General features: G+C 38.4%; 1 long non-coding RNA gene across 1 annotated transcript; it reads right to left on the bottom strand.

Annotated features, from left to right (window-relative positions):
* Positions 1 to 215: 215 nt before the first annotated feature.
* Positions 216 to 19,226, bottom strand: LOC139183117 (uncharacterized). Its single transcript, XR_011566602.1, has 2 exons — positions 19,090 to 19,226; positions 216 to 3,824 (listed from the first exon to the last, which is right to left on the bottom strand). It is a non-coding gene; the product is annotated as an uncharacterized lncRNA (long non-coding RNA).
* Positions 19,227 to 21,026: the final 1,800 nt, after the last annotated feature.

Below are 21,026 nucleotides of genomic sequence, written 5' to 3'. Positions count from 1 at the left end.
CACACATGTGGGGTAGGGGGAGGAACAGATGGATATACCAGTTTCTTCTCAATACTTTTATCTCCCTATGACTTTTCATTTTCTTATGAAATAAGTCATGACACATATTTTGCCGTAACTTTTCAGGGTCCAAAATGCAATATTTTTATAAAATCTCTGATTTTACTTTATGAATATGATGGGAAATGCTAGATCCAAGAATCCTAAACCAACAATTAAGGAATATAGATGCTTCATTTATTTATTCACCAAACTTTTGAATGCCAGACAGGATACATACATAATGCAAAATCAGAGGCTTCAGGGTAGATGAAAAACAGAAAGTTTCAAATCTCAAAGCCTGATAAGAACCTCACAGTCTAGTACATCAAAGTATTCATGTTTAACCACCATTGTACTGATGGTGAATGTAGGAACAAGCTTATATGCTTAACAGCAATAGAATTGTGAGAAAAAGTTTTCAGGATATACAGGGCTGTTAAGTAAGTTTGTTGAAAAAAATTTGGGGAAATATTTGAGAATTAGATAAATTCTCTATTACTATAATTTTAGGTTTTTGTTAAACTTTCTTTATAATAAGTAAAAAATAAAGTAGAAAACACTCTTTGTGGTTTAAAAACATGTCCACACTGTATTTTGATAGACCTCACTTCAAAAGATGGAGCCTAACTTCCCTCCTTCTGAACGTGAGCTAGACTCTGACTGACTTCTAACAACTAGAAAGTGGTGGAAGTGACAGTGTGTGACTTCTGAGTCTAGGTTATGAAAGGAGTATCACTTTGTTCTCTCTCTTACATAATTTGTTCTGGAGGAAACCAGTCACCTGCTGTTTCATGGGGACACTCAGGCAGCCTGTGGAGAGGCTCACATGAAGAAAAACCAAGGACTCCTGCACCAAACCATCAACAGTTTGGCACCCTATGACTGGAAGTGTAACGTCTAGTCCAGTCAAGCCTTCAGATGACTGTGGCCCTTGTCAACTCTGATTGCAACCTTGTAAGAGAGCCCAGACACGACTGCCCAGCTAATCTGTTCCCAAATTTCCTCACCCACCGAAACTGTGAAGATAATAATATTTATTGTTTTAAGTTACTTAGATTGGGAGCTCTTTTACTGTGATACAATAAATAACTTTATATAAATTAAGTTTTTGAAATCGGAAATTGAAAGAGAAATAAAAATCAAATTCTAGTACCCAGGCAGGAAATTCTAAAAGCTTGTGATATTCGTTACTTTTTACATCATAACTTAATACCTTCATTATTTTTTCTTGTGCAATATTGCTTGTGGAAAAACTCAACTGTTAATGAAAAAGATATATAATTTTCATTTGAAAAGCATGGTTCTCTTATAAGTTTTAGGTAAAACTGGACTATATAATTTATTCTGAGCACCTTCCCACAACTTCATTGTTAGTTTACATTAATTTACCCTCTTATATGTTTATTAAGGTGCTAACTAAAAGGTACTTCAAAAAACAACTGCCATAAAAGAGTTCTGATTTATCACACAGTGGATAGCCTTATTTGCATTTGTACAATGCACCAACTATGAAATATAATTATTTGAATGATTAGAATTTGTGTAAGTTTCCTTACAAATAACTTTAAAAGTAGAAGTAGAAGTTTGACTCCAAAATTAGAGTCTTCCTAACCCGCCTCTTCTCAACTAAGAAAAACTGCAACATGAGTGCACAGGAAATATCAGAATATGGACAATTGCCAGGACTTGGTGGTTTTCTAAAGGACTTGGACAAAGACCAGATTCAGTTTTGTAATAAAGTATATAGAATTTTGTTTTAAAGTGACATTTGTACAATAAAGTGGCTGAAAGAATTTCTTTGATCTAAGAAATGGCACATATCTATGTGTGTGATTGTTATATTTTCAACAGACTGACTGCACAGCAAATATACTTGTTTACTTAAGATTTCCACAAAGATTAAAAAAGAATTTTTTGATGAGGTTTTAGATACATTGTTAAAGCCCTTGTAAGAAAAGTATGAAATAAAAGGAACAATTAGTTGAAATACCTACATTTTTTTTAAAAAGCCATGTTGCTTAATAACTGTGAAAATTTTATTTTTATCATATTCCTTTGGATAATTTAAATGGTTTTATGTAAATATGCATATGTATATTTCATGGGCACAATGTCAAAGATAAGTCAGATACGAAAGATGGTTCAGTTGCCCAGTCGTATCTGACTCTTTCTGACCCCACAGACTGCAGCATGCCAGGCTTCCCTGTCCATCACCAACTCCTGGAGCTTACTCAAACTCATGTCCATTGAGTTAGTTATGCCATCCGACCATCTCATCCTCTCTCATCCCCTTCTCCTCCCGTCTTCTATCTTTTCCAGGTTCAGGGTCTTTTCCAGTGAGTCAGTTCTTTTCATCAGGTGGCCAAAGTATTGGAGCTTCAGCTTCGGCATCAGTTCTTCCAATGAATATTCAGGACTGATTTCCTTTAGGATGTACTGGTTGGATCTCCTTGCAGTCCAAGGGACTCTCAAGAATCTTCTCAACACCACAGTTCAAAAGCATCAATTCTTTGGTCTCAGCTTTCTTTATAACCCAACTCTCACATCCATACATGACTCCTGGAAAAATCATAACCTTCACTAGATGGACCTTTGTTGGCAAAGGAATGTCTCTGCTTTTTAATATGCTGTCTAGGTTGATCATATGAGTGACAAGTCATCATTCTATAAACAGTAGAATTTGAAGCAAAAATGAATGAAGGCTTACTGACAGAGCTCAAAGAAATACAAGATTCCTTAGGAGAAATACTGATAGTTTAGATGGCAAGCTGGAGGAAAAGAAAAAGAAAATGAGATGCACATATCAGGTTGTTAAATGGATGAAACTCAAAGGAGGAGGTAAATTTATTTGTGCCTAGATCAAAAAGTATGACTGGGTCTCCCCAAAGTGACTAAGGTTTGTATAGGCAATATTGTGTAATGTTTAAGACTGTGGCCTCTGGAGCCACAATACTAGAGTTTGAACCTCAGCTGTTCTCCCTTTTTGTTTCTGTGCCTTAGTTTTCTGATCTGTGAAACAGGAGTCATAAGATCTCATATGACTATTGAAAGGATTAAGTGTGATAAAATTTATAAAGATCTTAGTGGTCTAATGCTTATACTTATACTTATAAGTATGCTTATACTTATTTAAGCATATAGTAAGCATTCTATGTCACTTCCACTGTATAACTGTGGCATGTAGATAGGGAAACAATGAAAGACTTATTTTCTTGGGCTCCAAAATCACTGTGGATGATGACTGCAGCCATGAAATTAAAAGATGCTTGCTCCTTGGAGGAAAAGCTATGATAAACCTAGTGTGTGCTTAGTCATTCAATAGTGTCTGACTCTTTGCAAACCTAGACAGCATATTAAAAAGCAGAGACATTACTTTGCTAACAAAGGTCTGTTTAGTCAAAGCAGTGGTTTTTCCAGTAGTCATGTACGGATGTGAGAATTGGACCATAAAGAAGGCTGAGTGCCATAGAATTGATGATTTTGAACTGTGGTGTTGGAGACGTCCCTTGAGAGTCCCTTGGACTGCAAAGAGATCAAACCAGTCAATCCTAAAGGACATCAGTCTTGGGTTTAATGGTGATGGGGTTAGTTTTCCGATTGCCTTTGACTAATCAGTCTGACTCTGGGTCCCTCCTGGTGGAGCATACATTACTCAGCCAAAATGGATACCAGGGAGGAGGATTCTGGGAGGTTGGTAGGACATGTGGTGTCTCCTTTTGATCTTTTCTGAATTCTTCCAGTTGGTGGTGGCTTGTTAGTTCCATGCTCCTTACCAGGAGCTCCTGTGGTAAAACAATTCGTGCAAATGGTTACTATGGTACCCGACCAGGGTGAGTGGTTTCAGTCAATAATAATGATGAGGGGAAAAAGCAATATTGCGAAAGTGCCTTTCTCTTAGACAGTTCTCTGAGGTTGATGGATATTGTGTAACAAACTTAACCCGGCACAGTGGAGTTACTGTCTGGAGAAATTGCAGAACAAAAACTAGACAAAAGTCAGCAGCGAGCGTCAATGAAAAAATGTTGCTTGCCATATCAGTAAACAAAGGTTGTTGTAGCCATCAAACCATCACATTACAGCCTCCCCTCCCCAACATGGTGAGGAAACAGGATGCAAACAGGATGCCCACCATCAAGTGGTCAGGCACAGCAGCCACCTCCAAAGATGTACCCTGAGGAGACTCAGAATGGGAAAACACACGATACTGGCCACAGATAGCTGAGGTTCTTATCAAAGGAATGGTTCCAGGGAGCCCAGACTCTTGCACCTTCCCATATATTGAAAAGTGTTAAATTTTTCAACTTGAGATCCTTGGTTTTCCTTAATTAACAGTAGTTTTTTGATATTCTGACTACTCGATCCTTGTTGCAAAAATTCCTGTGTATTCTGGTTCCTCCCTTACTTCTTCAGAACAGCTCTCAGAGCAAAGGAGAAGATTTAAAAAAGAAAAAAAAGTCTTTTTCCTTCTCCCTTAGTTGTCTAAAGAATTTAGGTAAGGTCCTGTTGCCAGAATAGAAATATCACCAGAGATATATGGGATTAATATGGGCTAAATATGGTGGGTGGGAAACTTCACAGGGACTAGAGATCATAGTGCATGCACTCTGAGTTCCATTGTCTCTAGATGACTCAGCAAATATTTGTTTACCAATCATTTGCTTTTCTATCTTCCTGTAAATTGTTTTTCTCCCCTTTAAGTTCCAAACCTCTACTCCCAATATCCTCTTTTGTGTTGAGCTGAAGATGGTATTTAAGGTGAGGTTTGCAGCCATTTTAGCAAGTTCTTCAGTTTTCCTGTGTCCATCCCCTGTGTTATTATTGTTGTTCAGTCGCTCAGTGGTATCTGGCTCTTTGTGACCCCATGGACTGCAGCACACCAGTCATCCCTGTCCTTCACCATCTCCCAGAGTTTGCTCAAACTCATGTCCATTGAGTGGGTGATGCCATCTCTGTATACATGTTGTTAAATTTTTGTTAGATATTTTCCTGTTAATCTGTTTCAAGTCAATTTAACTCTTAGACCAGTTAGAAGAACCTAGAAGAGTAGAGGAAAATTTCTTGCCCTGCAACAGTTGAAACTAAGTAAAGGGTATGCAGGATTCAGTATGTTACTTTTCAACTTTTCTGTAAGCTTGACTTTTTTTATACAAATAGAAAAATAAAAAACAGTATGCTGCTGTTGCTGCTGCTGCTGCTAAGTCGCTTCAGTCGTGTCCGACTCTGTGAAACTCCATAGACGGCAGCTCACCAGGCTCTGCCATCCCTGGGATTCCCCAGGCAAGAACACTGGAGTGGGTTGCCATTTCCTTCTCCAATGCATGAAAGTGAAAAGTGAAAGTGAAGGTGCTCACTTCGTGTCCGACTCTTTATGACCCCATGGACTGCAGCCCAACAGGCTCCTCCGTCCATGGGATTCTCCAGGCAAGAGTACTACATATTGAAGAGGAAATTCTACTTTAGGTTCTGTATTATGCTCTATATCCAGAAATGTAGTCTTGAATGTTATTATTTTTAGATCAATGATTATTCCATAATTTTGTCTTATTTTAAAGCATTTTCTCAAGTTGGAATATTCTTTGTAATTTTGATAATAGTTATTTTAAAATATAATGCATATTTTATTATGCATTTATTATCACTATCCCTATAACAATCCTGAAAGATAAATGCTGTTTTTTCCATTTTTCACGTAAGGAGAATAAAGGCTCAAACATGTTATTTGCCATTGATCACATGCAACTATAAATGTTGGTACTGTGATTTCTGCCCAATTGTACCATAATTCAAACTATGCTCTTTTGTTCTATCACGTGCTTCCAATGGAGAGATTCATTTGTTGATGATTGAGCAACTTTCCTCTGGGGAAAGCCATTTATACAAAGCAAAACCTATTAAAATGGTATTCTTACACAAAATGAGGGGAAACATGACTTCTGTTGCTTTATCTAAATCTCAAACTTGACAAAATATGAACCCCTTTTCAAAAACTTTCAAAATGCAGGTTCTTTGTCCTATTCAGTTGACTCATCATAAGAACTAACACCCAAAAAAGATGTCCTTTTCATTTAGGGGACTGGAATGCAAAAGTAGGAAGTCAAGAAACACCTGGAGTAATAGGCAAATTTGGCCTTGAAATACGGAATGAAGCAGGGCAACAACTAACAGAGTTTTGCCAAGAAAATGCACTGGTCATAGCAAACACTCTCTTCCAAAAACACAAGAGAAGACTCTACACATGGACATCACCAGATGGTCAACACCGAAATCACATGGATTATATTCTTTGCAGCCAAAGATGGAAAAGCTCTATACAGTCAACAAAAACAAGACCAGGAGCTGACTGTGGCTCAGATCATGAACTCCTTATCACCAAATTCAGACTGAAATTGAAGAAAGTAGGGAAAACTACTAGACCATTCAGGTATGACCTAAATCAAATCCCGTATACAGTGGAAGTGAGAAATAGATTTAAGGGACTAGATCTGATAGATACAGAGCATGATGAACTATGGAATGAGGTTCGTGACATTGTACAGGAGACAGGGATCAAGACCATCCCCATGGAAAAGAAATGCAAAAAAGCAAAATGGCTGTCTGGGGAGGCCTTACAAATAGCTGTGAAAAGAAGAGAAGTGAAAAGCAAAGGAGAAAAAGAAAGATATAAGCATCTGAATGCAGAGTTCCAAAGAATAGCAAGGAGAGATAAGAAAGCCTTCCTCAGCAATCAATGCAAAGAAATAGAGGAAAACAACAGAATGGGAAAGACTAGAGATCTCTTCAAGAAAATTAGAGATACCAAGGGAACATTTCCTGCAAAGATGGGCTCGATAAAGGACAGGAATGGCATGGACCTAACAGAAGCAGAAGACATTAAGAAGAGGTGGCAAGAATACACAGAAGAACTGTACAAAAAAGATCTTCACGACCCAGATAATCACGATGGTGTGATCACTCACCTAGAGCCAGACATCCTGGAATGTGAAGTCAAGTGGGCCTTAGAAAGCATCACTACAAACAAAGCTAGTGGAGGTGATGGAATTCCAGTTGAGCTATTTCAAATCCTGAAAATGATGCTGTGAAATGCTGCACTCAATATGCCAGCAAATTTGGAAAACTCAGCAGTGGCCACAGGACTGGAAAAGGTCAGTTTTTTTCCCAATCCCAATGAAAGGCAATGCCAGAGAATGCTCAAACTACAGCACAATTGCACTCATCTCACATGCTAGTAAAGTAATGCTCAAAATTCTCCAAGCTGAGGCTTCAGCAATAGGTGAACCATGAACTTCCTGATGTTCAAGCTGGTTTTAGAAAAGGCAGAGGAACCAGAGATCAAATTGCCGATGTCCGCTGGATCATGGGAAAAGCAAGAGAGTTCCGGAAAAACATCTATTTCTGCTTTATTGACTATGCCAAAGCCTTTGACTGTGTGCATCACAATAAACTGTGGAAAATTCTGAAAGAGATGGGAATACCAGAGTACCTGACCTGCCTCTTGAGAAATCTGTATGCAGGTCCGGAAGCAACAGTTAGAACTGGACATGGAACAACTGACTGGTTCCAAATAGGAAAAGGAGTATGTCAAGGCTGTATATTGTCACCCTGCTTAGTTAACTTATATGCAGAGTACATCATGAGAAACGCTGGTCTGGAAGAAACACAAGCTGTAGTCAAGATTTCTTGGAGAAATTTCAATAACCTCAGATATGCAGATGACACCACCCTTATGGCAGAAAGTGAAGAGGAACTAAAAAGCCTCTTGATGAAAGTGAAAGTGGAGAGTGAAAAAGTTGGCTTAAATCTCAACATTCAGAAAACAAAGATTATGGCATCCGGTCCCATCACTTCATGGCAAATAGATGGGGAAAGAGTGGAAACAGTGTCAGACTCTATTTTTGGGGGGGCTCCAAAATCACTGCAGATGGTGACTGCAGCCATGAAATTAAAAGACGCTTACTCCTGGGAAGGAAAGTTATGACCAACCTAGACAGCATATTCAAAAGCAGAGACATTACTTTGCCAACAAAGGTCCGTCTAGTCAAGGCTATGGTTTTTCCTGTGGTCATGTATGGATGTGAGAGTTGGACTGTGAAAAAGGCTGAGCGCCGAAGACTTGATGCTTTTGAACTGTGGTGTTGGAGAAGACTCTTGAGAGTCCCTTGGACTGCAAGGAGATCCAATCAGTCCATTCTGAAGGAGACCAGCCCCGGGATTTCTTTGGAAGGAATGATGCTAAAGCTGAAACTCCAGTACTTTGGCCATCTCATGCGAAGAATTGACTCATTGGAAAAGACTCTGATGCTGGGTGGGATTGGGGGCAGGAGAAGAAGGGGACCACAGAGAATGAGATGGCTGGCATCACTGACTCAATGGACATGAGTCTGAGTGAACTCCAGGAGTTGGTGATGGACAGGAAGGCCTGGCGTGCTGCAATTCATGGGGTCGTGAAGAGTCAGACACGACTGAGCAACTGAACTGAACTGAACTGAACTAAAGCAAGAGTTAATGGATCAACTACATATTTGATAGTGCTATTTCAAATAGTGGCATTTGGCTCTTCAAGTTCCTAAAATTTTCCATTTTAAAGTACTCATATTCTTATTAACAAGTGGCACTTTCTGCCTGTAAGGCAAAGCATCAGTCATCAGCAAATATTTATTGAGCACTTCATGAGTGCTTAGCATATCATGTATGCATTTTACTGGAAATCCTATTGCAAACGTAACCACATTTTGTTTCTGCTGAAGATAGTAACAGTACATGACTTTTTGCCTCTTAATTTAAAAGCTTTTGACATTATCAAAAACATTATAGGATAGTTATTTGATGGAAAAGGTCTTTCCTTTCAAAAATTGAATTATAGTTGATGTATAACATTATATTAGTTTCAGATGTACAACATAGTGATTAAATATTTTTATAAATTATATTCCATGTTATTCCCGAATGAAAGGCAAAAAGATATGACACTTAAAGATGAACTCCCCGAGGTCAGATCAGATCAGATCAGTCGCTCAGTCGTGTCTGACTCTTTAGGATCCCATGAATCGCAGCACGCCAGGCCTCCCTGTCCATCACCAACACCTGGAGTTCACTCAGACTCACACCCATTGAGTCAGTGATGCCATCCAGCCATCTCATCCTCTGTCGTCCCCTTCTCCTCCTGCCCCCAATCCCTCCCAGCATCAGAGTCTTTTCCAATGAGTCAACTCTTCGCACGAGGTGGCCAAAGTACTGGAGTTTCAGCTTTAGCATCATTCCTTCCAAAGAAATCCCAGGGCTGGTCTCCTTCAGAATGGACTGGTTGGATCTCCTTGCAGTCCAAGGGACTCTCAAGAGTCTTCTCCAACACCACAGTTCAAAAGCATCAAGTCTTCGGTGCTCAGCCTTCTTCACAGTCCAACTCTCACATCCATACATGACCACAGGAAAAACCATAGCCTTGACTAGACGGACCTTTGTTGGCAAAGTAATGTCTCTGCTTTTGAATATGCTATCTAGGTTGGTCATAACTTTCCTTCCCAGGAGTAAGCGTCTTTTAATTTCATGGCTGCAGTCACCATCTGCAGTGATTTTGGAGCCCCGAAAAATAGAGTCTGACACTGTTTCCACTGTTTCCCCATCTGTTTCCCATGAAGTGGTGGGACCGGATGCCATGATCTTCGTTTTCTGAATGTTGAGCTTTAAGCCAACTTTTTCACTCTCCACTTTCACTTTCATCAAGAGGCTTTTTAGTTCCTCTTCACTTTCTGCCATAAGGGTGGTGTCATGCTACTGTAATGTCATGCTACTTAATATGCTACTGTAGAACAACAGAGAAATAGCTCCAGAAGGAATGAAGAGGCTGAGTAAAAATGGAAAAAATGCCTAGTTGTGAATGTGGAAGTAAATGCTAATGCTGTAAAGAATAATATTGCATAGGAACCTGGAATGTTAGGTCCATGAATCCAGGTAAATTGGAGGTGGTCAAACAGGAGATGGCCAGAGTGAACATCAACATTTTAGGACTCTGTGAGGTAAAATGGACAGGAATGGATGAATTTAATTCAAATGACTATTATATCTACAACTGTGGGCAAGAATCCCTTCTTTGGATAAAGACCAGACTTGGTGTGGTTGGTTGTGGTTCATTTCACTTGCCCCATGGTATCTTCCATTCCACATTATTGTGCAGTGTTCACTTTTCATAACTGTCATAATTGGTTTTAAATCTAGAATGTTTTTTGTTACACTTAAGTAGAGAATCACATGCAGAAATATGGTCAAGAAGGTTTTTTCACGTCTATGAAACCCAAACATCAAAGCGATTAAGATAACCAAGGTGGTGCAAATGACATTGTATGCTTGATTTGATCATTTTGAGTATGTCAGCTATTTCCCACTTGGCATAATGTTGACTGTTCTTTATTAATGCCTTGATTTGATTGCTATCAATTTCAACTGGTCTACCTGACCACAGAGCACTGTCCAGTGAGAAATCTCCAGTGCAAAACTTCTCAAACCGCTTTAAAAAAAAATTATTTTAACTGGAGGCTAATTATTTCACAATACTGTAGTGGTTTTTGCCATAGATTTACATGAATCAGCCACAGGTGTACACATGTCCCCCATCCTGAACCCCCCTCCTACCTCCCTCCCCATCCCATTCCTCAGGGTCATCTCAGTGCACTGACCCTGAGTGCCCTGTCTCATGCATCAAACCTGGACTGGCGATCTATTTCAAGTATGGTAATATACATGTTTCAATGCTATTCTCTCAAATCATCCCACCCTGGCCTTCTCCCACTGAGTCCAAAAGTTTGTTCTTTACATCTGTGTCTCTTTTGCTGTCTTGCATATAGGGTCTTTGTTACCATCTTTCTAAATTCTCTCTCTCTCTCTCTCTCTCTCTATATATATATATATATATATATGTATATGTATATGTTAATATACTGTATTGCTGTTTTTCTTTCTGACTTACTTCACTCTGTATAATAGGCTCCAGTTTTATCCACCTCATTAGAACGGATTCAAATGCATTCTTTTTAATAGCTGAGTAATATTCCATTGTGTATAGTACCACAACTTGCTTATCCATTTATCTGCCAATAGACATCTAGGTTGCTTCCATGTCCTAGCTATTGTAAGCAGTGCTGTGATGAACATTGGGGTACATGTATCTCTTTCAGTTCTGGTTTCCTCAGATTATATGCTCAGGAGTGGTATTTCTGGGTCATAAGGCAGTTCTATTACCAGTTTTTAAGGAATCTCCACACTGTTCTTCATAGTGGCTGTACTAGTTTGCATTCCCACCAACAGTGTAAGAGGGTTCCCTTTTGTCCGCACCCTCTCCAACGTTTATTGTTTGTAGACTTTTTGATAGCAGCCATTCTGACCAGCGTGAGATGGTACCTCATTGTGGTTTTAATTTGCATTTCTCTGATAATTAGTGATGTTGAACATCTTTTCATGTGTTTGTTAGCCATCTGTTTGTCTTCTTTGGAGAAATGTCTGTTTAGTTCTTTAGCCCATTTTCAAACCACTTTTTTGACTCATTTAATCAGTCACAACACCCTTTTCATACACAGAACAAATCTTCTTGTTTTTCAGTTGCGTTTTTACCTTTCTTTAAATAATAAATCATAATATGCAAAAAATGTTGCTTTCCCCCTTCCGTCTTAATTATTAAATTGGCTACACAAAAATTCAACAATTTTGATAAGCTTTTTTAAAACTGCATGCTGATATGGCAGCTGTCACAAAACAATCTAACAAAACTGTTTTGAATGAAATTAAAGAGAACTAAGCAAAGGTCCGTCTAGTCAAGGCTATGGTTTTTCCAGTGGTCATGTATGGATGTGAAAGTTGGACTGTGAAGAAAGCTGAGCACCGAAGACTTGATGGTTTTGAACTGTGGTGTTGGAGAAGACTCTTGAGAGTCCCTTGGACTGCAAGGAGATCCAACCAGTCCATTCTGAAGGAGATCAGCCCTGGGATTTCTTTGGAAGGAATGATGCCAAAGCTGAAACTCCAGTACTTTGGCCACCTCATGTGAAGAGTTGACTCATTGGAAAAGACTTCGATGCTGGGAGGGATTGGGGGCAGGAGGAAAAGCGGATGACAGAGGATGAGATGGCTGCGTGGCATCACCAACTCGATGGACGTGAGTTTAAGTGAACTCCGGGAGATGATGATGGACAGGGAGGCCCGGTGTGCTGTGATTCGTGGGGTCACAAAAAGTTGGACACAACTGAGTGACTGATCTGATCTGACCTGATCTGAAGCACTACTAGAGCCATCTTACAGAAAACAAACAAACTTTTTGGCCAACCCAATAGTATTATGCTATCTGTTAGTAGTGAGTTTTATTTCTTCACTTCCAATTTGGATGACTTTTCTTTCTTTTTTTGGTCTGATTGCTGTGGATAGGACTTCCAATACTGTGTTAAGTAGAAATGGTGAGAGCAGGCATCCTTGTCTTGCTTCTGATTTCAGAGGGAAAGTTTTTAGTTTTCACCACTGACTAATATCAGATGTGAGTTTGTCATAAATGGCCTTTATTATGTTGAGATATGTTTCTACTATATGAGCTTTGTTGAGAGTTTTCATCATGAATGAGGGTCAAATTTGGTCAAACACTTTGTCTAACTTACAGTGGTGATCATGTAATTTTTATCCCTCATTTTTTAGTGTGGTATAACATTGATATATAAGCAGTGAACCATCCTTGCCTCCTTGGAATAAACCTCACTTAATCATGATATATGATCCTTTTAATATATTTTGGGATTCTGCTTGTTAATATTTGAAGAGTTTTTATATCTCTTTGAGAGATATTATTATTGTTCTCATGAGAGATATTATTATTGTTGTTCAGTCACCAAGTCATGTCTGACTCTTTGTGACCCCATGGACTGCAGGATGCCAGATTTCCCTGTCCCTTACCATCTCCCAGAGTTTTTCCAAGTTCATGTCTATTGCTCAGTGATACCATCCAACCATCCCATCCTCTGTCACCCTCTTTTCCTTCTGCCTTCAATCTTTCCCAGCATCAGGGTCTTTTCCAATGAGTTGACTGTTTGCGTCAGGTTATCATACTACTCCCTTCTGGTCTGCAAAGTTGCTGCTAAAAAATTAACTGATAACCTTATAGAGGTTATTTTGCATGTGACTCTTTGTTTTTCTCTTGGTGTCTTTACAATTTTCCTGTTATATTTAACTTTCACTATTTTAATCACGTTATGGTCTGGAACTCATTGGATTCATTTTGTTTGGGAGTCTCTGTGCTTCCTATAACTGGATATCTGTCCTTCTCCAGGTTCAGGAAGTTTTCAGCCATAATTTCATCATATACATTTTCTACCCCTTTCTCTCTCTCTTCTCCTTCTGAGACTCCTATAATATAAATGTTAATTGCTTGATATTGTTTCTGAGATGCCTTAAGCTATTCTTATCTTTAAAAAATTACTTTTTTCTTTTTGCTGTTTTAAATGGGTGATTTCCATTGTTCCATCTTCCAGATCATTTATATGTTCTTTTGTATTATCTAGACTGCTTTTAATTTTCTCTAGTGTCATTTTTTAAAAATTTAGTTATTCGCCTCAGCTCTGACTGGTTCTTTTTTATACTTTCTGATTCTTTGTTAAAATTCTCAGTGTTCATCTATTCTTTTCCCTGGTTAGTTAGCTTTTTATGTTTTTTATTTGAAAGATTTTATCAGGTAAATTACTTTTCTCTGTATCATTATGGTCTTTCACAGGTTTTTTTTTTTTTTTTTTCCTTTTTCTTTAATTTGAATCATATTTGTTTAACTTTGTAAAATTGGGTGAAATGGTTAGTATTTTGTTCTTGAAAGTGGTTCCTTATGTGCAGCATCATTATGCATTCTTCATGTACTAAGCATTCTTCACCCTACACTTAGGCTTGTTCCCTTCTGAGTGTGTGCAACGACAGGTGCTCTGGCGATGGCAGTCTCTACCCTGGAGCTAGTCTTGCTCCCTTTTGATGGTGCATGTTGATGGCCACTCCTGTTGGCAGTCTCTTCCCTGGAGTTAGTCTTGTCCCCCTCCCCCCTCCCCGAGTGTGTGCCTCAACTTCCATGCTGGCAATGATTTCCTCTACCTTGGTCAGAAGCATGACTTAGGTCAGAACTGGTTCTATTCCTTCCATATGCACATTCTCATTGGCAATGGTAGCCACTGCCTTAGCAGGGAGTAGTACTGAAGCAAGAGGATCTAGAGTGGGATCTTCATATGGGCTGAGTAGGTCTGGGGGCACAAGGGTTGTAATCCTGGCAAGCTGGCCAGAGCCTCAGGTAGTTTTCAATCTTCTGCCTACACATTGTGACTAGGAGTAAGCAAGTCTGTGTGTTTGCTTCTTAAGAGCGGAGTCCTCGTTTCTACAATCCTCCTGTAGGCCCCACTGGTTTTTAAGTTAGCCAATTGTGTTCATTATTCCAGTGTTAGACCTCAGAGCTGGGGTGCCTAATAAGTAACTTGAATTCCTTGATCTCCAGAGAAGATCCCCAAGCCTGTGATTTCCCCCTCCTTTTCTGTGTACTCTATAAGAGGTGTTGGTCTTGAGTAGATGCAGGCCTCTTTCTCCTTCCTACCAGACTCTGTGTGGATCTTTCTTTATAGGCTTGGTTATAGAAAAGCTCTTCTACTAGTCCCCAGGTTGATTTCAGTGAGACCTGATCTATGCGGTTGTAGTTCTGATGTGTTTGTGAGAGGAGATGAGCCCAACATCTTCCTTCTCTATTATCTTGATTTTCTTTGGTGAACTATTTTTAACATAACAATTTACTTATAAACTCCAAATGAAGCAAGTAAGAATGTTTATGTGTAAAGTTTAAGAAAATTCACAAACTTCTTGATAAAGCCAGTTGAATATTTAAAAATAAGAACTCTTCTTGACTTTGGGAAGATTTCAATATGAGAGGACAAATGAGATCATCTGTTGGGATTATCTCTAACATGTATGCTTAGATGAATAAAAGTGAGTATAGAGATTGTCAGGGAGGAAGAAGTGTTTTTCTTCTACCCTTCTAGGTTCTTCTGGCTGGTCTAAGAATTAAATTGATGTGGAGACAGGTTAATAATAGATGATTTAAGTAGAAAATCAAACTAACTTTTAATAACACGTACACACTGGACAGTTCCAGAAAAAAACTGAGTAACTCACCAAAAGGACCAAAACCCTTACTTAACCACAATTCTCAGCTAAAGAAAAAAAAAAGGGATATTGGGGGAATTGATTTGGAACTCAAGGAGAGGAAGGCAATTTACATGACTATGGAAAAACAAGTTTGGTGAACAGCTATGTGCTTAGTTGTGCAGAGACAATGAGACACAGCATGAAATTTCAACAAACAGACTTTGCTTGGTTCCTTCCTGTCTAAGCACTCGGTTCATACTATAGTTATTCATAGTAATAACTCTCTTCCTGGACAAGGTCCTCTACCTGTACATTCTTTTAGATATTAAAGAGGAAAGTTCAAGCTTCTTCTTGAGCCTTTGTGGCCCTTGATTGTTTCAATTTAAAATGATTCACATACCAAAGAAACATTTTGGGGTGGCAAATTATGCTCCCCTACAAGATAATTGTTTAAGGGTATTAGAACAAAAGAGTATTTGCTAGAAATTTTACTAATAATGCTTAGGTATATGATGATTTAAGTAAAGAAACTTGAAACTTCCCTGGCTGTCCAGTAGCTAAGACTACATTCCCAATGCAGAGAGCCTGGGTTCCATGCCTGTTCAGGGAACTAGATCCCACACGCTTCAACTAAGATCTCACATGATGCAATGAAGGTCAAAGATCCCATGTGCCACAACTAAGACCCAGTGCAGCCAAATAAATACATATTAAAAAAAATAAGTAAATAAATTGTCTATAATAGTTAATTTCCTCAAACTCTGTTTGATGGAATGGATGCTCCCAAGATTCTTTTTAACAATAGGCTCAGAAGTTGAGGTCATTTTGCTACAGATCCTTACCCCTTTAAGCATACAGTTAGTCTCAATGACTGAATATGACTCATTCTGTCTTTGCAGTAATCCATTTTTTCCCCTCTTTGGGGCATGAATTGTAAACTACTTTTAAGTGGTGATAGTCTGGCTTTATTCCTTTCTTTTCTATACACCCTGGGAGCATTTCAAACAGTAACATTCTTGAAGGTAAACTTGTGAAGGGAAATTTAAAAGCAAACATTCACTCTAGGAAAAGGCAGAGCAATGACAGCTTTTGTTTCCAAGGTTCCAATGGTTTTGCTGAGAATAAGGAGAATCCCAGAGACTCAGCAAAAATTGGGACATAGGATATTTTTCTTGAGGCATGTCCCTGCATACCTGTCCTACCTTCATGCTGTAGGAAAAAAATTTTCAGATTATCTTTAAAGTCTGGCACAGATTCATCTTTCTTTTGTTTGCAGGTTTGAATAATAGGCCAATCAGTGTGGGCAGGGAACTCTAGGAATAGCTTATAAAATATTGGCTGCTATTTCATGATATTTTCTTGTTCATAAGGTGACCCTGTTGGATATTGATCTCAATATCAGTCTTGGGGTTATGCCATTCTGCTTCCTGCACCTATTGTGGGTCTTCACCAGGTCTTACCAGCATGTGTAGAAGGTAGTTAAGATTTGCCAGTCTGGAGTCATAGGCCCTGAGGAAAATTACATTCTTTAGAAAACTTTTGGGAATCCTTTCTAGGTTTAGGAAATTCTTTAACTGAGGCCCTTAGCTTGGTTTTTAACCCAAAAGTAAAAGATATTTGAAGGTGGTTATTCAAGAGATAGTCTTATTTTAAAACATAATTATTTAACACTTCCTATAGAGCAGAAAATTCTTAAAGAGATGGGAATACCAGACCACCTACCTGCCTCCTGAGAAACCTGTATGCAGGTCAAGAAACGACAGTTAGAACTGGACATGGAACAATGGACTGGTTCAAAACTGGGAAAGGAGTACATCAAGGCTGTATATTATCACCCTGCTTATTTAACTTATATTCAGAGTGCATCATGAGAAATGCCAGGCTGGATGAAGAACAACCTGGATACTGAATCAAGATAGCTGGGAGAAATATCAATAACCTCTGATATGCAGATGACATCACCCTTATGGCAAAGAGTGAAGAGAAACTAAAGAGCCTCTTGATGAAGGTGAACGAGGAGAGTGGAAAAGTGGCTTAAAGCTCAACATTCAAAAAACTAAGATCATGGCATTAAGTCCCATCACTTCATGTCAAATAGATGGGAAAACAGTGACAGACTTTATTTTCTTGAGCTCCAAAATCACTGCAGATGGTTTGACTGTAGTCATGACATTAAAGGATGTTTGCTTCTTGGAAGAAAAGCTATGACAAACCTAGATAGCATATTAAAAAGCAGAGACATTATTTTGTCAACATAGGTCTGTATAGTCAAAGTTATGGTTTTTCCAGTAGTCATGTATGGATGTGAGAGTTGGACCATAAAGAAAACGGAGCACCTAAGAACTGATGCTTTTGAACTGTGGTATTGGAGAAGACTCTTGAGAGTGCCTTGGACTGAAAGGAGGTCAAACCAGTCAATTCTAAAGGAAATCAATCCTGAATATTCATTGGAAGGACTGATGCTGAAGCTGAAACTCCAATACTTTGCTGCCAGATGTGAGGAACTGACTCATTAGAAAATCCCCATGCTGGGAAAGATTGGAGGCAGGAGGAGACGGAAGATGAGATGGTTGGGTGGCATCACTGACTCAATGGACATGAATTAGAGCAAGTTGCGGGGAATGGTGAAGGACAGGAAAGCCTGGCATGCTGCAGCCCATGGGGTTGCAAAGAGTCGGACATGACAGAGTGACTAAACAACAACAATAGAATAGAAAGGCAATTCAGACAGAGGATTAGTAGACTCAGATAACACAGAGTGAAGCAGTAGGAGTCATGTTAATCTTATAGCCTTTTAGAGGGAGTACCTCGTGTGTCTTTAATTTTTTAATAGCTTTTTGCAATGAAAAATGCAATGAAGCTATTTTAGAACCTCAAAGTTTTGGGAGGCTTCTATAGCCAATTAAAATAGATATCCCATTTTGTTTATTTGATTTGGGAACCACTGCTTTCCAGTGTACTCATTAGTAAGATTTTGCTGTCATTATAGATATCTACAGTTTCCAGGATCATAGTTCTTAAAAATAAGTAGGTGTTCTAGAAGGTGAAGGACTCAATTATTTGGGACTTGAGTATCCTATTTCTCTAGATAAGCCTTGGGTCTGTCAGAATTAAATTAATACCTAAGAGGAATGTGTCCCTGGGTTGAGAGTTTTGTGGTGTTTTCCAGGGTACCAATTTATCCTAGCACCAGAGTCTTAGGTTTAAGTGGCAAATGCTCTGATAGCTTCTAAATGCCTGATTTATACCCACCAATTTTGCAACTTTGGCTTCTGAGACTCCCATCAGCAGTGGATCTATTATTCATTTACCTCATGTTCACATTAAAAGTAATAATTGTAACTGAGGAAGCAGGAGTATGGACATCAGCAATAACCAAAGAAACAGTACTGTGGAATGGCCAAGGGCTAGATCCAGGTGGACTGATCTGCCAGGTCAAGCTAACCTGTTAATCCCTGGACAGCAATTGTAGAATAACCAAATTCTAAAGACTGGTGTTCTGATAGAGCCTTCTGTCAGTCTAGACTGATCTGTTAACCTGGGACTGGAAAGTCAAAAATAGTGAGAGCCTGGTTTAGAATCTGAGAGAAACTTATCCATGACTGTTTGAAACAGCAAGACAGACAGAACCCAAAGTATTCAGTGGGTACTAACATCTGCATTTCTTAGTGCCTCTGAAACTTTGGATTCCACTGTTACTACCAAAACTGAAAAAATAAAATTCAACTGAATAGATTTTGAAGATTCAGTAATTCATTAATCAGGCAGCATCCAGTCTAGCAGACTGAAAGGAATATGATGAGTTATATAAGCCAAGAGATTTGGAGCAGGAAGAAGGAAGCTTTACTAGGCAAGATTGGTTATCCAAAGGTTACTCTTTTGATAGGCATTGGCATTTGGCAGATTACTTACCCAATACTCACTAGGTGATTCCTGATTGATTAGCTTAAGATTCTGTTTCTGGGAGAAGCAAAACTGTGACTATGTTCAGTCTCAGTTTGGTGACATGAGCTTTCCCATCTGACTCTGTTTTGAGCCTGCTGTCTTGTTTATAGCAGAACCTGGTTGGTATCTAGGTTACGTAATTTCATATATCAAAGAGTGATGATGTAAAACTCCTAGAAGATAACACAGGCAAAAACGTTCTCTGACATAAATCATACAAATGTTTTCTTAGGTCAATCTACTAAGGCAATAGAAATAAAAGCAAAAATAAATGAAACCTAATCAAATTTCTAAGTGTTTGCATAGCAAAGGAAACCATAAATGAAATAAAAAGACAACTTCTGCACTGACAGAAAATATTTGCAAATGTTGTGACTGAATAATTTCTAAAGGGATAAGTTTCAAAAATATATAAACAGCTCATACAACTCTTAAACAAACAAACAAAAAAAACAAACAATCCAATTAAAAAAAAAAAAATGGGCAGAAGACCAAAATAGATGTTTCTCCAAAGAAAACATACAGATGACCAATAGGCACATGAAAAGATGCCCAACCTTGCTAATTATTATTACAGAAATGCAAATCAAAGCTACAATGAAGTGCCACCATACACTGATGTCAGAATGGCCATAAAGTTTTTAAAAATCTACAAATAAAAAATGTGTGAGAGGGTGTGGAGAAAAAGGAACACCACCAACACTGTTGGTGGGAATGTAAGTTGATGCAGCCATTATGTAAAACAGTATGAGGTTCCTCAAAAATCTAAAAATAGGGTTGCTATGTGATTCTGCAATCCCACTCCTGGACATATATCCAGGCAAAAATATAATTCAAAAAGACACATGCACCCCTGTATTCACTGCAGCATTATCTGCAATAGCCAAGACATGGAAGCAACCTAAATGTTCATCAGTAGATGAATGGATGAAGAAGATGTGGTATACATACATATGTAATATTACTTAGCCATAAAAGGAATAAAATAATGACATTTGAAACAACATTGATGGGTCTAGAGATTATTATACTAAGTGAAGTAAGCCAAACAGAGAAAGCCAAATATCATATGATATTGCTTACATGTGGAATCTAAAAAAAAATGATACAAATGAACTTATTTATTAAACAGAAATAGACCCTGAGACATAGAAAACAAATTGATGGTTTACCAAAGAGGAAAGTGCTATGGGAATTATAAATTAGGATATTGAGATTTGTGACCCCATGGACTGTAGCCTACCAGGCTCCTCTGTGCATGGAATTCTCCAGGTCAAAATACCGCAGTGGGTAGCCATTCCCTTCTCCAGGGGATCTTCCTAACCCAGGGATTTAACCCAGCCCTCCCACATTGCAGGTGAATTATTTACCATCTGAGCCACCAGAGAAGCCCAGGAATACTGGAGTGGGTAGCCTATCCCTTCTCCAGCGAATCTTCCTGACCCAGCAGTCAAACTGTGTCTCCTGCATTGCAGGTTGATTCGTTATCAGCTGAGCCACCAGGGATGTCCAGTCCCATACACACACTACTATAGATAAGACAGATAACCAAGAAGGACCTGCTGTAGCACAGGAAACATACTCAATATTTTGTAATAACCTATAAGAATCTGAAAAACTATATATATATATAATATTATTATATATACATATATATAGACTTTTACATATATACACACACCTGAAACTAAGATAACTTGTAAATAAATTTTACTTCAATTTATATATATGTGTAAAAAAATATATGTAAAAATGTATATATGTATACATATGTATACATTATGTATATATTATATGTATATACATATATATGTATATATAGAGATTTTTACATCTATACACACACCTGAAACTAAGATAACTTGTAAATACACTTTACTTCTATTTATATATATATATGTTAA

This window comes from Bos indicus, chromosome 5 (assembly GCF_029378745.1).
Source record: "Bos indicus isolate NIAB-ARS_2022 breed Sahiwal x Tharparkar chromosome 5, NIAB-ARS_B.indTharparkar_mat_pri_1.0, whole genome shotgun sequence".
Classification (NCBI taxonomy): domain Eukaryota; kingdom Metazoa; phylum Chordata; class Mammalia; order Artiodactyla; family Bovidae; genus Bos; species Bos indicus.
The sequence above is the reverse complement of the archived record's forward strand: the minus strand, read 5'-3'. Positions and strand labels throughout refer to the sequence as shown.